Here is a 5198-nt window from a genome sequence, read left to right on the forward strand (position 1 = left end):
CTAGGTTCTCATTAACTTCATTTCATATGCTTAGCATAGCTTCGACTTCTTATTTACACCTTAGTGCAAATTTCTTCACTTTCTTGGAGTTTAAGTAAAAAATGTTATACAACATTGTAAATCAACTATACTCCAATAAAAATCAATTTTAAAAAGGTAGAATAATTAAAACACAGCATGGAACAATAAGGGAAAAACTACTGTTTTTAGATACTAGTTGTAATAAGTGATAAAGAAATTTTTAAAAGGAAATTCTATATTTACATAGATGAGATAGATATAAAAATTCTAAAGGAAAAACACTAAATAAGAAGAAAGTAATACATGCATTAAAGACATATGAAAAAGTACATTTAGGTGAATTAATTTTCATTGCTTTAAATCACAAGACAAAGTTTGGCATTCAGTCTTCTAAATAAAATGGTTTTTAGCTATGTCTTGATCAAATGTCACATTAGAGACTAGAACACCGTATGGCTCATAGTAGAGGCTCAATACATATGTTTCTTCAAATATATCTAACAAACTTACCAAAAATTGTGACGTTAAAATTTTCTGTCCTCAGCAAATGTTAACAGATTGCAGAAGGCCACAGGCTTCTGGATTAATGTATCATTAAGGGAACAGCTGCCACTATTTTTAATGAGGTTCCTTTTCCAATGACGTAAGCAAAATTATTAGGTTATAGGTTTTCTAATACCCAATATCAGCCTGATCATTTTCACTGGTAAGAGCAAAGTTTTTACAAGTCCTCTTTCTCTGAAACCATCAAAGATTACAATGACTACCCCTAACTGTTAAGGCCATTTGGAAAGCTGATATGTCTCAAAACCTCAGAAGGGATACTCCTATAGGTAATGGACTTTATTCAAAGAAGTCTGATTTCAACTCAATCCAAAAATCATTTCTTAGTTCTCATTGTGTGCAAAGCTTTGGACCAGGCACTGAGGGGCTATGGAGACCAGAAGACACAGAGGATGATCTTAAGGAACTTGCCCTCAAGGAGCTGGCCTTCAAGTAAAAGAATAATAAACACAAATAGGCACTGCACTCAGCAGTCCCACAGATCTCTCTCTTGCTCCAACGATGTTTGGACGGAACAGACCGCAGGGACATCCCTTGCTCCAGCCTCTGACCACTCTCCAACCTTTTTTCCAGTCACAACCTTTGGAATCAGCCACTCAGCTATCCTTCGTCACCAGAACTAGCCAACACCATTTTTTGAGCTTAACATCTTATTACTGATCAACCATGAGCTCCCAGATTTGTCAGAATTATTCCACCGAGGTGGAGGTCGCCATCAACTACCTGGTCAATATGCATCTGCAGGCCTCCTACACCTACCTCTCTTTGGACTTCTATTTCGACTGTGACTATATGGCTCTGAAGGGCATGGGCCACTTTTTCCATGAATTGGCTGAGGAGAAGCGCGAGGGTGCCAAGAGTCTCTTGAAAATGCAAAAGCAGCACGGTGGTCATGCCCTCTTCCAGGATGTGCAGAAGCCATCTCAAAATGAGTGGGGTAAAACCCAGGACACTATGGAAGCTGCCATTCTCATGGAGAAGAACCTGAACCATGCCCTGGGTTCTGCCTGTGCAGGCCCCCACCTCTGTGACTTCCTAGAGAGCCACCTCCCAGATGAAGAGGTGAAACTCATCAAGATGGGTGACCACCTGACCAACCTCTGCAGGCTGGCTGATCTCTAGGTTTGCCTGAGCAAGAATTCCTTCAAAAGGCTCATGCTCAAGCACGACTAGGAGCCTCCGGAACCCAGTGGCCTTTGAGGAGCCCTCTCTGGTGTCAGGGCTTCTGCCTGAAGCCCCTCTCTGTAGCCACTAGGCAGCTATTTAACCACTCTGGAGCACTCTCACCCAAGCCTTGGACCAAATGGAAACAGGAAAGCTTTTTGAAGCAGAAAGAAAGAAAAGAAAGAAAGAAAGAAAGGAAGAAAGGAGGGAGGGAGGGAGGGAGAGAAGGAAGGAAGGAAGGAAGAAAAGAAACACAAATAACTGTAATTCAAAGTAAAGTGACATATTTGTACAAATGGAGATAAAAGAAATATGATTGGGAGACACAGGGAGAGAGGTTATGATCTCCAAAAGTGAAACTAGAAAAGCTTTTAGGATTTTCTAGTTACTGATTAAGTATTATGTCAAATACAATTGTGAGGAAGAGAGAGAAGATATCTTAGGTGAAACAGAGACACAGATGTCTGCATATGCATGGCTTGGACAGAGACAGTGAAGATTATGGAATATGGGAGGATATACTGCAAAGAAAAATTGGAAATGTGTCAGGGACAAGATTGTGAAGACCTTGAATATCATGCTAAGGAATTTGTATTTATACCCTCTGCCCCACATACATGCTCCAACAGTAGCCAAGATCTTAGCTATACTAGAATTGCTTCAGGAAGATCAAACTCTCGAAGACTCATTTACCCCTTGATGCATTTTCAGAATATTGATTCTTGGTTGCTTATTCGTACTTTCAGGTTAAAAACAAACAAACCACTAAAAAGCCCTGTATTGAGCTAATCTTTAATATAATGAATATTTTTATTTTGTTACTTATAGCTAACCCTTTCTCCCACTTATTGAGCCACTGGCAATACAAACAATGTCTGGTTGACAATTTCCCCATCTCAGCTCTGTGCAGGAAATCTACATGTTTCTCATGAAAGTCATGTGGCAAGAGCACCTCCCATTTATATAGTACTTTACTGTTTGCCACCCATTTTCAAATACATTGTGACTCTGTCACATAGTGTAACACTTTATTGTGCCCTGTAATTTGACAAACTTTACGCCAAGCTCTTTATATTCAACCCTATTTAGAAATGAGAATATTAAGAGTTATAGACATTAAGAGACTTCACAAGGTCACAGAACTAATAACTAGAAATAAGATCAGGGCTGACTCTAGAATTTCTACATTAACTATCATGCTATATTATTTCCTTTATAAACACACAAAACTAGTTATGACATTTTCATCAAGCCAACAACACATTTTTGTAAGTCAATGACTTTCTAGACTTTGTTCTTCTAAATTCTTAATTCAATTCAGACTACTATTAAATTGATTTTACTGCTTCAATGCATCCAAAACTATCAAAAATGTACCATTTAATCTTTACTTATCTGGACTATGCCAGCCAAGAGAACAATGCACTTGAAGTTGTATGCCACAGTTTATGGATTAAAGGATATTATTAAAGGATAAATGGAGAAGGCAGACAGCAGAAGCAAGAAGAACTACAATCCTGCAGCCTGTGTAAAGAAAACCACATTCACAGAAAGATAGACAAAATGAAAAGGCAGAGGACTATGTACCAGATGAAGGAACAAGATAACACCACAGAAAAACAACTAAATGAAGTGGAGATAGGCAACCTTCCAGAAAAAGAACTCAGAATAATGATAGTGAAGATGATCCAGGACCTCAGAAAAAGGATGGAGGCAAAGATTGAGAAGATGCAAGAAATGTTTAACAAAGACCTAGAAGAATTAAAGAACAAACAAACAGATGAACAATACAATAACTGAAATGAAAAATACACTAGAAGGAATCAATAGCAGAATAACTGAGGCAGAAGAACGAATAAGTGACCTGGAAGAAAGAATGGTGGAATTCACTGCTGCAGAACAGAATAAAGAAAAAGAATGAAAAGAAATGAAGACAGCCTAAGAGACCTGTGGGACAACATTAAATGCAACAACACTCACATTATAGGGGTCACAGGAGAAGAAAGAGAGAAAGAACCCAAGAAAATATTTGAAGAGATTATACTCGAAAACTTCCCTAACATGGAAAAGGAAATAGGCATCCAAGTCCATGAAGCGCAGAGAGTCCCAGGCAGGATAAACCCAAGGAGAAACACGTCTAGACACATAGTAATCAAATTGACAAAAATTAAAGACAAAGAAAAATTATTGAAAGCAACAAGGGAAAAATGACAAATAACATACAAGAGAACTCCCATAAAGTTAACAGCTGATTTCTCAGCAGAAACTCTACAAGCCAGAAGGGAGTGGCATGATATATTTAAAGTGATGAAAGGGAAGAACCTACAATGAAGATTACTCTATCTGGCAAGGATCTCATTCAGATTCAATGGAGAAATCAAAAGCTTTACAGACAAGCAAAAGCTAAGAGAATTCAGCACCACCAAACCAGCTCTACAACAAATGCTAAAGGAACTTCTTTAAGTGGGAAACACAAGAGAAGAAAAGGACCTAGAAAAACAAACCCATAACAATTAAGAAAATGGTAATAGGAACATACATATTGATAATTACCTTAAACGTGAATGGATCAAATGCTCCAACCAAAAGACACAGGCTTGCTGAATGGATACAAAAACAAGACCCATATATATGCTGTCTACAAGAGATAGCAGACCCACTTCAGACCTAGGGACACATACAGAATGAAAGTGAGGGGATGGAAAAAAGATATTCCATGCAATTGGAAATCAAAAGAAAGCTGGAGTAGCAATACTCATATCAGATAACATAGACTTTAAAATAAAGAATCTTACAAGAGACAAGGAAGGACACTACATAATGATCAAGGGATCAATCCAAGAAGAAAATATAACAATTATAAATATACATGCACCCAACATAGGAGCACCTCAATGCATAAGGCAAATGCTAACAGCTATAAAAGAGGAAATCAACAGTAACACAGTAATAGCAGGGGGCTTTAACATCTCACTTACACCAATGGACAGATCAACCAGACAGAAAATTAATAAGGAAACACAAGCTTTAAATGACACAATAGACCAGATAGACTTAATTGATATTTATAGGACATTCCATCCAAAAACAGCATATTACACTTTCTTCTCAAGTGCACATGGAACATTCTCCAGGAGAGATCACATCTTGGGTCACAAATCAAGCCTTGGTAAATTTAAGAAAATTGAAATCATATCAAGCATCTTTTCCGACCAAAATGCTATGAGATTAGAAATAAATTACAGGGAAAAAATGTAAAAACCACTAACACATGGAGGCTAAACAATACATTACTAAATAATGAAGAGATCACTGAAGAAATCAAAGAGGAAATCAAAAAATACCTAGAGACAAATTACAATGAAAGCACGACTATCCAAAACCTATGGGATGCAGCAAAAGCAGTTCTAAGAGGGAAGTTTATAGCAATACAAGCCTACCTCAAGAAA

At 37.6% G+C, this 5198-nt stretch overlaps 1 pseudogene; it reads left to right on the forward strand.

Annotated features, from left to right (window-relative positions):
• Positions 1–1251: 1251 nt before the first annotated feature.
• LOC132424467 (ferritin light chain pseudogene) lies at positions 1252–1707 on the forward strand (annotated as a pseudogene).
• The last annotated feature ends 3491 nt before the right edge of the window (positions 1708–5198 follow it).

The sequence above is a fragment of the Delphinus delphis genome, chromosome 4 (genome assembly GCF_949987515.2).
Source record: "Delphinus delphis chromosome 4, mDelDel1.2, whole genome shotgun sequence".
Classification (NCBI taxonomy): domain Eukaryota; kingdom Metazoa; phylum Chordata; class Mammalia; order Artiodactyla; family Delphinidae; genus Delphinus; species Delphinus delphis.